This window comes from Vicugna pacos, chromosome 3 (genome assembly GCF_048564905.1).
Source record: "Vicugna pacos chromosome 3, VicPac4, whole genome shotgun sequence".
Classification (NCBI taxonomy): domain Eukaryota; kingdom Metazoa; phylum Chordata; class Mammalia; order Artiodactyla; family Camelidae; genus Vicugna; species Vicugna pacos.
Window position 1 is genome coordinate 102,665,722 of NC_132989.1, and position 13,342 is coordinate 102,679,063.

Below are 13,342 nucleotides of genomic sequence, written 5' to 3' on the forward strand. Positions count from 1 at the left end.
AGGTCTGGCCCATCTTAGTAGAAACCACCTAGCCAATGCACAGATTTATAAGCAAAATTAAATACTTATTGTTGTAGGCCACTGAGATTTTAGTGTTGTTTGTTATGCAGCATTATTGTGTCAGAAAATCTAGTCAACTCCTGTTTAAAAAATATTGTTTCTGCCTTTTACTAGAGGTGAATCACAGATTAAGGGGAACTTTCTAAAAACTTACAGAAATGCGACTGGATAAAGACAACTATTTTAGATAACTGTGCATTTAAGACCCAAATGGAATATAGTATCTAAGCACCTGACATAAAATAATAGTTTACTTAGGGGAACAAAATGGCCCAAATTAATCCCACATGAAAAAGAGACAAAATAACAATAATTAACTAGTTAATCCTGAAACAAGGAAATGTAGCAAACACATAATATAATTCTTTTTAAAAGGAAGTTTACAATAAATACAAAAGAAAATCAAAAAGAAAATATTGCAGTTTATTTACTATGGACTGAATTGTATTTCCATAAAGTTCCTATGTTGAAGCCCTTATCCTCCTAAGGTCTGTATTGGAGACAGGGCCTATGAAGAGGTGCTAAAGGTCTAATGTGGTCACAAGGGTGAAGCTTTAATCTACTAGGGCTAGTTCCCTTTAGAGCTCTGTCTCAGTTCCACCTGAGGACACAGTAAGAAGGTGCCCAGTGTCCATAAACCAGTAGGTTCTTACTGGGAACACAACTGGCTGATGCCTTGATCTTGAACTTCCTACCCTCCAGAACTGTGAGAAATTAATTTCTTTTGTTTAAGCCACCCAGTCTCTGATATTTTTCTATGGCAGTCTGAGCAGACTAATAAAATATACAAATAAAAATATGAATGTAAATCTTGGGAGTGGGTCAATTCTTCTTCATATGCACTTTTGTTGTTGTTGTTTGTTTTGGTTTTGGGTGCCATAGTTTTTACCTTTGTTTTTCTTTTGCATTGAATCATATTGCTGACTGATACAGTGTCTTTACACAACACTGGATTCTTTTCCTTCTCCCCAGCCTATCTCAGGTTTTCAAGACCAACACCTCACGTATAGGTCCTAGGATAATAATTCCTCACATCCTGCTCTTAGGGTGCTTCTAGGCTGAAACATAACACTTTGCTCAAAACAGCAGGCCATGTCAGAACAAAGTGAACACACTTCCACAGACAAAGATAGATAGGATAATAAATGATTAACATATGAAAATTTGTGTGCCTGTGAAGGTTTTTTTTTTTAATATTATATGTTTTTGTTTCTTTTCTAAGAAAATTGATGCCACACCCAGCTTGCTGAGTAGTGATTGAGGGTGTGGAATATCACAGTTTATTCATCTATTCTGTTGTTGGGCATTGGGCCTATTTCCTAATTTGGGCCAATAAGAATATACTTGCTGCAAACATTCTTGTACACAGAGGTGCTTTGAAACAATTTTCATTTCTCTTAACTAAACACCTAGTGGTCAAACCACCAAAATCCTTTTAAATTGTTATATGGTTCTGGTGGCTTTTACATCCTTCCCTACATCTTAGAGTTATTTTAGCCTTTGTGTTACATGGTCAGCTTTATTCTGCTTAATATTTTCATTGAATACAGAATTCTAGGTTGAAGTTTTTTTCTTTCCTTCACACTTTAGAAATTCAATAACTGAAGAAAAAATCTAAAGTCCCACTAGTTATTCTTTGTAACTCAAGATGATGACAGGTAGCATGATTCTCACCACAAATTTCAAAGCCCCAGCAATGAGGCTAAATGAGCCAGCATATAGAGAGATCTGAGAATGTCTCTATCCTTGACTCCCAGGAACAATCTATAATAACATTTTGCAATCCATTGTTCAACTTAAGGCCCAAAACAACACACTTGACAGAAAAGGAAAATCTTCATGGCCACACGATTCACATAGTTCTCATGCTTGTCTTACTTTATAACTTATATTTGTTTAAAGTAGTTGGTTCACAGGGAGTTTGGATATAACACTAATTCAGTTGAGCTAAACCTCAGTGCTGTGGGTCATGTCAAAAGCAAAGGGAAGAAATGTAGTTACCAAACTGCAGTTTTCTATGACTCCAGGTTCAGGACCACAAAGCAGCTGTTGTAAAAATCAACCTTCAGCTTTTCAGTTTATATTACAATTTAGTGAATAAACATTCCCAAGGAAAATAGGTCAGGCGGCAATGGAAGCTTCACCCTTAATGAGACCTTAGGAACTTTCTAAGAACTTACTTTCTAGGAGATTTCTAGGAACTTAGTATTTTGAATAAACGTCCTAAAGTCAAATCCAACTATACTCATTAAATGTAAATTAACAGAAAATACAAATACATTATTCCCTCACTGATTAAAACTCTTAACAATACAAAAGATATATAAAAAAGGAAAGTATATTTTCTAACTCCTGTAAAATAAAGCCAGATAACAATATAAAACCGAACTTTTCCATACATTTGGAAATTAAACAAATTTTAAGGGAATATATAAATCAATGGCACAAAAACAGGTACACAGATTAATGAAACAGAATAAAGAGCCCAGAAATAAATCCATGCACTAACGGTTGATTAATCTATGGCAAAGGATGCAAGAATATACAATGGAGAAAAGACAGTCTCTTCAATAAGTGGTGTTGGGAAAGCTGGACAGCTATGTGTAAAACAATGGAAATAGTATATACTCTAACATCATACTCTTAGAGGAAAACATAGGCAGAACATTCTTTGACATAAATCATAGCAATATTTTTATTATGGCACACAAAATTAAAAAAAAACAAAAAAGTGCATATTTTATTTTTTTCCTAAAGCAAAAGAAATAAAAGCAAAATAAACAAAAGAGACCTAATTAAACATAAAAGTTTTTGCACAGCAAAGAAAATCATCAACAAAATATAAAGACAACCTACTGAATGGAAGAAAATATTTGTAAATGATATGACTGATAAGAGGTTAATATCCAATACATATAGATAACATACAACTTAATATCAAAAAACAAAAACAAAATACGTATTAAAAATAGGCAGAAAAACTGAATAGACATTTTTCCAAAGAGGAAATGCAGATGGCCAATAAGCATATGACAAGATGCTCAACATTGCAAATCATCAGGGACGTGCAAATCAAACTACAATGAGATATCACCACACATTCATCAGAATGTCTATCATCAAAAAGAAAATAAATAACAAATGTTGGCAAGAATGCAGAGAAAAGGGAATCCTCGTACACTGTTAGTGGGAATGTAAATTGGTGCAGCCACTGTGGAAAACAGTATGGAAGTTTCTCAAAATGCAAAACATAGAGCTACTATACAACCCAGCAATTCTACTCCTGTGTATGTACCTGAAAAAACAAAAACAAAAACACTAATTTGAAATGATACATGCACCCCAATGTTCATAGTAGCATTATTTACAATTGCCAAGATATGGAAGCAACCTAACTGTTCATCAACAGATGAATGGATAAAGAAGATTGGCACATATATACAATGAAATACTAGTCAGCCACAAAAAGGCTAAAAATTTTGTCATTTGTTGCAATGTGGATGGGCCTAGACGGTACCATGCTAGTGAAACGTCAGACACAGAAAGACAAATACCATATAATATCACTTATATGTGGAATCTGAAAAAATACAACAAACTAATGAAAGTAACAAAAAAAAAGCCAACTCATAGATATAGACAACAAACTAATGGTTACCAGTGGGAAGGGGGATAAGGAAAGGGGCAAGATAGGAGTAAGGGATTAAGAGATATAAACTATTAGCCATAAAATAAGTTACAAGGATATATTGTACAACATATAGCCAATATTTTATAACTATAAATGGAATATAACCTTTAAAATTGTGAATAAATATATTGTATATCTGTAACTTGTATATCAACTGTACTTTAATTTAAAAAAAGAAAAAAGTAATAAAATTAAAATAAAATACAAACTCCTAGAAGGGTTTTGAAAACAAATATATGGATCAAAAAATACAAATAATAAAAATATGCTTTGAGTTAAATTGTAACAAAAACACAAAGTTATAAAAAACAGTATGATTGGATGAAAATTTACAACCATAACTGTATATATTAAGAAAGATGGAAAGATAAAAATAAATTATGTTTACAATTCAAAAGTTAAAAAAGCAAAGTAAAAATTAAAATTAGAAGACAATTAAAATAAAATTTAAAAACTACAATGGTGATGAAACTATGATTTAGTTATTTGAAATGCATGAAAGATGTTTAAAATGAATAATGATATTGAAAGATATATCACAATCAATTTATAGATAAATAAGTATATTATGAACAATTTCTTGTCAATAAACTTGAGAATTTAGAAAAAGAAAAAGATAGAAAATTACCAAACTGATAAGATGAAATACAAATTGAATCTCTAATTAAGAGATCTCTAAACCCAGATGGCATGCTAGTGGATACAATCAAATTTTTTAAAAATATTTTTAATTTGGAAAATCAATTTCAGGGACTAGAAAAGGTAGTTAAATAGTATAACAATTTTATCAGGTTAATGTAACATTTAAACCAAAATACAACAAGAATATTACAAGATAGAAAATATAGCCAGATATCTACTCAATATAGATGCAAAATACTGAATAAAATATTATTAAATTAAATTTAACAACATTAAATGAAGAATGTGTCACAGCCAATTAGGTATTAGTCAAGGAATTCACAGTTTGTTTAGAATTAAAAATATCAATCAAATTTACTTACTGAAAGTAACTAAAAATTAAATAATAAAACTTACATGATCAACTCAATAAGTGCAGAAAGAATTTCACTTGGCAACTTCATTATAAAATATTCTTACAAAATATTCTAATATAGGAATAAAAGAACTGTTCTTAATCTGATATGTGTACAGACAATTTTGGACATTATTAAGAAGAGCAAAGAAAACTTCGTAAGTGGAGGGAACTATATTCATAGATTGCTGAAGCACTTAATAATGTGAAGATGTATAATCTTCTGAAGAACAATTTTTTTTTGCAATACATGTTAAGGAGATATTCTTCTTAGTTCATAGTTACATGAGGTGTTGAATTTTTCTTTCAGATTATATAAAAGATATGAAATTTGCTGTCAGTGTTGAGATCTCCTTATAACAAGAGGAGATTAGAAAAGACTGGATCAAGACATAGGGAGAAGCTGGCCACTCAGAAGACACCAAGTCGACAGGCACATTGGTCCTGAGCTTCTAGCTTCAGGACTGTGAGAAAGTAAATTTCTATTGTTTAAGCCATGCAATCTATAGTATTTTTTTTGGCAACCCTAACAAATGAATATACCTGGATTTTATAATGTGCTTAGGGCCAAAACAGCTTTAGTGCTCTGTCTAATTATCAGATTTGCTATTTGTGTGCACACACACACACATACATACACACACGTATATGTGTCTGTGTTCATGTGTATAAATAAAATAATTACTCAATATCTCCTACATTCCTGCCATAGTCTATTTTGCTGAAGTATGACATACTCTTGATAAGAATGTGTACTCTGTTATGCTTATGTGAAACATTCTATTAGGTCAAATTGGTTGATCATTAAGAATACATACACAGTTTGTTCATTTAAGTACTATTTGTCATAGCAGGAAGTTGACAGCAATTTGTGTGTTCATTGTTGGAAGAGTAGAGGGGTAAAATGTGGTGTATTGAATAAACATAAATCATCAATGAGTGAAAATAAATCTGCAGTTAGGAGCAATAGATGAATAGTACTTACTCCACATGAATATTAAAAACATAATATTAAGTGAAAATAGAGGCATTAGAGATGTGGTGTATGAAATAGTAGATATGGAGTGTAGGCATAGAAGGGAATAAAAAAATAAGAAAGCAAGTGAGGGAGCTTGCATATACTGGTGATGATATGTTGACATAACTTGGGAGCACGAGAAATTCAACTCTTCTCAACCATTCTTCACCCTAAAATTTACATAGCGCATCTAGCAAAACCCAATTTCTATTTATGTTGGTTGTAGAATCCTTCAAAATGAAATCTAGTGACTATATAAATGTACAATAATATGCATAGGCAATATTCTTCTAATTTGCAATTTTTTTCAGGCTCTAGCTGGGCACATTTAAATCAGTCTAATTGTTCAGTGAACATCATATTTATCTTTATTCACTTTAATTCACTTTCAATAAAGGAAGCCGGCTACAAAAAAAACTTAATATGTCATGAGAAAAGCTATACAAAACTTGCAAATCTAAAGACATAATCATTAGTTAAATTATAGAAAACTCAGGTGAAAATATCTATCTTGAATTGTAGGAATAAATAACATTGTTGGCAAGACAAGCGTATCTTTGTTCTGAAATACAATAAGTTGAAATAGGAAGATATTCTTAACTGTATCTGTTAAAAGTCAGAGAAAACAAATTTAGAATGCCTAAAGTTACTTTTTTAGCTGAATTTAGCTTTTAAAAGCACAGAATCAGTAATACTTCACTTAAGCTGTTAATACTGATTAATTAAAATACAAGATGGTAGGGAATGGAGGGGAGCTGCACATACACACAGACACATAAACACACATATACATGTAGACAGATGCATACATGGACCAGGACACTCATTGCCTTTCAAAATTAGGTCAAACACACATTCCTTTTTGACTATCCTATTATAGCAGCACATACCAATTACTAAATATTACAAGTAACTTTCTTTGGCCCCATGTGAGAACAATAGTGGCGTTATTAGATCTAATTGAGATGAAATGGCACATACTTTGAAAAGGTAAATATCTGACAATGTATTTAAATTGCATCTGGTATGAGCCCCTAAACATTCCAAAAAAAAGCTTTTTGGACTCTAATCATAGATTATAGGTTAATGATGATAGATAACAGATAAATAGATATACAGAGGCACATCTCATTTTACTGTACTTCCTCTATTGTGCTTTGCAGATCCTGCATTTTTACATATTGACGGTTTGTGGCAACCCTGAATTTTCAGATTATAATGAGTCTTTTTTAAGCAAAAGAAGTCTTTTTAAATTAAGATATTTGAATTATTTGGACATAATGCTATTGCACACTTAAGAGACTGCAGTATAGTGTAAACAGAACTTTTATATGCATTGGGAAACCAAAAAAAATTTTTTTTCTTGGGTCTTGCTTTATTGCTTTAATCGCTTTATTATGGTGGTCTGGAAATGAATCCAGAATATCTGTGAGGTATGCCCGTAGATAGATAGGATGAAAATAAGTACACAAAACATAAACAAATAAATAAGGTTAACTTATTTCTAGAAACTGGAAGGAGTTTTACTACCTAGTTAAATATCCCTGGTTAAAAGGATGTTAAAATTTGCATTTAAAATACAGAAAGCTGGAGAGAACATCAGTTCCCTTTGTGCAATAATGGCAAATATTCTAGAGCTGTAGTTTCTTTAACACATCAGCAAGCTAAGGTCCTAGGGCAACCAGCTTAATTTAAACATATGAAAAAATCAAAGACTCCAAAAATGGAATGTGAGCACTTGCTTACCAGCGGCATATGCTTCCAGATTCTATACAAATGAGTAAAAAAAAAAAAAAAAGCTGAAATTAATAATAAATTGCTAATGTTGGAACACAGTGTATTCTGAGAATACAGAATCTGGGGAACCACAGACACACAAAAACCTTTCACACAGTTATAGTCTCTTTTACTTAGGTGTCACCCAGTCATCACAAGAAGCAATGCATACATGGAAAATGTCCTGAAAAAATCTTTCCTCCTGGCACAATCTTGGAGGCTAAAAAGAGAAGCCACCATGGGTAATAAATGTGTGTCCCACTCAGATCCTTCTGCTGTGTCTTCCCCAGAGAACAGAATTCCTCAACTGCTAGGGGCAGGGCTACAATGCCATAAGCATTGGTGAACACCTACAACAGATGGGGAAAGGGAGATTGAATTAGCACAGCAGAGATCATATTCAATCCCAATTTCCTATCATCAAGTTGTAAGGTATTAAGCAACAAATAACAGTAGTCTGCTGCTGGGAGAGGCGCAAGAAAATTGAAAGAGGAATTCTGAGTGGTTCATGAAAAAGGGAAGAATTAATACTGAGGGAGAAGCAGAAATTGAGGGAAACATTCTGGCAAAGTAGTCACAGTCCTAAACTAAAAGTAGAATGTAGGAATATAAAGCCTGTGGAGAACGGAGTTTAATAATGACAACAAGACCCAAACCAAGAAAAAATCTGGACTAGATTTGACTTAGCCCTCCAAATAATGTCATAACAAACTAAAGGTGTACTCATTCAAAGCATTAAACTATGTATCTCAGTATCCTGTTATCTTACACAAGTTGTCTGGCTTTCAACAAAATATGAGTTACACAAAGAAGCAAGAAAAATTCACTGTCAAGTAGGGTAGGGCAACCAACCATGATTTGCCCTAAATTCTGGACTTTCAAAGCCAAAGCTGGCAAAGATCTAGCAAACCAGGGTGAACTGATCACCTTATTATCAAGAGACCAAACAATGAACAGAAACAGAATGCAATATAAAACAGACTGGAAAAATCAGAAAATTTTAAACAACTGATCATAGGCTTTAGTGAAAAAGATAAATAACATGCATAATGAAGGATATTTTTAGCAGAAATTCAGAATAGAGATTATAAGAAAAGAATCTGACATAAATGTTACAAATGAAAAACAGTAACAGACGGAAAAAGAATGGTTATTAAGAAGACACATCATAGACCATAAATGAGGAAAGAATTAGTGAATATAAATATTGACTGATAAAAATGACAAAATTAAAAAAAATTAAAACACACACACACACACACAAACAAGACAACATGGTGCATCCAAGAGGTATGGAACAATATAAAATACAGTGGTATACATTTGGGTAACTAGAAACTCATAAGAGAAGCAGAGAAAGAATTGGACAAGAGAAATAAAGAGATGAGTCGATAATTTTCTGAAATGAATAGCAGATTCCAAATCACAGGTACAGAAGCTGAGAGAACTTCAAGCAAAATAAAATGTATACCTGGATATATCACATTTCAAACATCTGAAAATTAAAATTACAATCTTGAAGACAGCGAGAAATAAGACATATTGCATACAGAAGATCAAATAAAAGAATTACAGACAGTTTATCAGAAGACAATGGAATAACTTTAAGGTGAAGGGAAAATTCTGGAATTCTATATTCACTTAAATTTTTTTGAAAAAAAGAAAAACACAGACTTTTCAGACAAACAAAACTGAATAGAAAAGGTCAGTGAAACTAAAATCTGGTTCTTAAAGGTTTTCCGCGCTACCCAGAGACGGGTCCATATGGCACTGTTCTGGATTCCCATCGTAACTTAAAGGGAAACTTTCACAATGTCCAGAGCCCTTGATGCCCTGCAAATGAAGGAGGAGGATGTCCTCAAATTCCTTGCAGCAGGAACCCACTCAGGTGGCACCAACCTTGACTACCAGATGGAGCAGTACATCTACAAAAGGAAAAGTGATGGCATCTACATCATAAATCTGAAGAGAATCTGGGAGAGGCTTCTGTTGGCAGCTTGGGCCATTGTTGCCATTGAAAACCCAGCTGATGTCAGTATCGTATCCTCCAGGCATACTGGCCAGAGAGCTGTGCTGAAGTTTGCTGCTGCCAATGGAGCCACGCCTATTGCTGGCCGCTTCACGCCTGGAACCTTCACTAACCAAATCCAGGTAGCTTTCCGGGAGCCAAGACTTCTGGTGGTTACTGATCCCACGGCTGATCACCAGCCTCTCAGAGAGGCATCTTACGTTAACCTGCCTACCATCGCCCTGTGTAACACGGACTCCCCTCTGCGCTATGTGGACATTGTCATCCTGTACAACAACAAGGGAGCTCACTCATAAGGTCTGATGTGGTGGACGCTGGCCCGGGAAGTTTTGTGCATGCGCGACACCATCTCCCGGGAACACCCGTGGGAGGTCATGCCTTATCTCTACTACAGAGATCCTGAAGAGATTGAAAAGGAAGAGCAGGCTGCAGCTGAAAAGGCCGTGACCAAGGAAGGATTTCAGGGTTGAATGGACGGCTCCTGCTCCCGAGTTCACTGCTACTCAGCCTGAGGTGGCGGACTGGTCCGAAGGTGTGCAGGTGCCCTCTGTGCCTATTCAGCAGGTCCCTACTGAAGACTGGAGCACTCAGCCCGCCACTGAAGACTGGTCTGCATCTCCCACTGCTCAGGCCACTGAATGGGTTGCAACAACCACAGAGTGGTCGTAAGCTGTTCTTTCCACAAACTCTTAAAATGGAAATAGGTTGACGGAAAACAAAGTTTCTAAAAATTGAAAAAAAAAATCTGGTTCTTTGAAAAGATAAGCAAAATCAATAAACTTTTAGTCAAACTCATCAAGAAAAAAAAGGGAGAAGGCCCAAATCAATAAAATCAGAAATGAAAGAGAAGTCATGACCAACAACACAGAAATACAAAGGATTATAAGAGAATACTACTAGCAAAAATATACCAATAAAATGGACAAAGTAGGAGAAATGGACACATTCTTAGAAAGGTACAATCTCCAAGACTGAACCACGAATAAATAGAAAATATGAACAGACCAATTATCAGAACTGTAACTGAATCAGTAATTAAAAAACTCCCAACAAACAAAAGTCTAGGACTAGATGGCTTCACAAGTGTATTTTATCAAACATTTCAAGAAGAGTTAAAACCTATCTTTCTGAAACTATTCCAAAAAATTCCAGAGGAAGGAACACTTCTGAACTCATTCTATGAAGCCACCATCACCCTAATACCAAAAGAAGACAAAGATATCACACACAAAAAATAAAATTACAAGTAATATCTGTGATGAACATAAATGCAAAAATCCTCAACAAAATACTAGCGAACTGACTGCAACAATATATTAAATGGATCATACACCATGACTTTATCCCAGGGATTCAGGGCTTTGGCACGCGTTATTTAAGTATTTATAAGATAAGACAGCCAGGAAGCTTCAGTGAGCAGAAGAAAGTCATGGCATTCAAATTTCATTTTTCTCTTTTCCATATTATAATTATTTATTATTTTTGTTGTGAATGCTTTCTATTATACTGGGGGTTCAGCAAATTATGGCCTATCATTTTCTGTAAACAAAGTTTTATTGGAAAACAACCATACACATTTATTTACATGCTATCTATGTCTTTTCATGATACAATTGTAGAGCTGAGTAACTGTGACAGAGACCTTGTGGGCTGCAAATACTATTTATTATCTAGTCCGTCAGAGAAGAAGTTTGCTGACCCCTCTTCTACATCATTGACTTGTTTCTCTCATTCCTGCTACTACTTCCATAACTTAGGGACCAGAAGAAACAAAAACAAAACCTTCAATTTCATGCCATCTATTTTCCACTGAGATTTAGAAATAGCTGCAAAGTTGACATTAAATGTAAAAGATATAATTATTAACTTCAGTGATCAAACTGTCTCTTTTAGGCTTCTTCACTAGAATCTTTCAAATTATGATCAATCATATGTTCTAACATATTCCATTTAAAGGGTTTGTTTGAAAATATTATAAATGTATCTTACAGGTTTTATTTTTTTTTGGTTGCTATGTTACTATTGTGAAAAAAATGTGAAGGACTGATACCAATTTTTTTTTACCATAATTTATCTTTAATACAAAAGTATGGCACTTGGTTTACAGTCATGCACTCAGCACGCCAAATAAGTGAATCTGCATCCTTCTATGATATTTATATTAGAGTTTGCATCAAGGTTGGTACATATATGTTTAGCTTATTTAAGTAGTTTGACATAGGTACATTGTCTATGGCATTAGTAGATTTCAGTGTAATACCACATATATGAGGCTGATTATAATCTGAATATACTAGGTAGGCATTTCATAGTCTGTATTTAGAGAGATGTGTAATGACTCATTAAACTTTACATGGCATTTTGAAAATGGAAAAAGAGTAGACAAAATATTTCAAGACAGAGGCTTATAGCAGCACTGCTAGCAGAAAGAGTATATCCATATACAGTTCATGAACTGAATACATTTAGAATAAGTTAGTTAGATATGCCTATTAAATGCATTGTGCATAATATTAACCCCTTTTTGGTTTTACTATCCAATTATAACTACCAACATTTGATCACCTATTTTGTCATATTTTATATTAAATATCCATGAATTATACTCTATAGACACAGAATTTTGAGTACTATCACATGCATTTTAATCTTCTAATTTTCACTATATCACTTTGAAAATATTTTAAAATAAATTAATGTATTACATTTATAAGAAAATTACTAAAAGAGAAAAGAGGTCATTAAAGGATAGTAGAATTTTAAAATATTTTATTCTATCATTTGCAGCTTTTAAAAATCAGAAATGATACACAAATAAAATGGATATAAATTTGAAATGAAGAATTTCCTTTTACTATATGTAAAAAATTTCAGCTTAAAGATTTTAGCATTAATGTGTCCAGTTCATCTAAGAGCATTTTCATTAAACTAATGCAAAATAAAAATGAGAATTAAAACTATATTCAGTTGCATAATAAAACAAATCTTACATATTTTACTTAAAATGTAGCCTGTTTAAAATATACATTGATAGATACAGAAGGCTTAAGGGATTCACATCTGCATATACTGATCTAAAAATAGATGACATCTTTATGAAGTATGAAAAAATTTGTAAAATTTAAATCACACAAAAAGTAGCTAATAAAGTTCAACTATTTTATTCTGAATAATACTGGGGATACACTTGTTCTTTCAAGACAGGAATAACTATGACAGTAACAACAGAAATATTTGTGATGAAATTTTTATCTAGATTTTAAATTGTATGTATTATGTAGAACAAGATATTTCTCCAGCTTTTTAATTTAGGAAATACATATACATCATTTTAATCATTGTCACTTACTGAGGAAAACTAGAAAGGCATTTAGAATGGTAGAATGCTATAAGACACAGAAGAAATTGAACATAGTTAAGAGCAAGCATATTCATAGAATAAATAGTTGAAAAATGAACAAAATGCTGGATCACTAAATTGGTGGTAAGCATGCATATTCAAATTGAATTTTGGTCATGATAAGCACGATTTGATAGTTATTTTTCACTAAAAATATGCTTTTTTTTCAATTGGAGTACTATCAGCTATAATTTGTCAATATCTGGTGTATAGTACAATGTCCCAGTCATGCATATACATACATAAAATATGCTTTATTATAGCTAAGCAGAAATTATTTTTCTCTTTGATGTTGATTCCTATGCTAATCAACTGATTGACTTGTGACTTGT

At 33.0% G+C, this 13,342-nt stretch overlaps 1 pseudogene; it reads left to right on the plus strand.

The window, feature by feature from the left end:
* The first annotated feature begins 9,393 nt into the window (after nt 1-9,393).
* LOC102532896 (small ribosomal subunit protein uS2-like) lies at nt 9,394-10,279 on the plus strand (annotated as a pseudogene).
* Nucleotides 10,280-13,342: the final 3,063 nt, after the last annotated feature.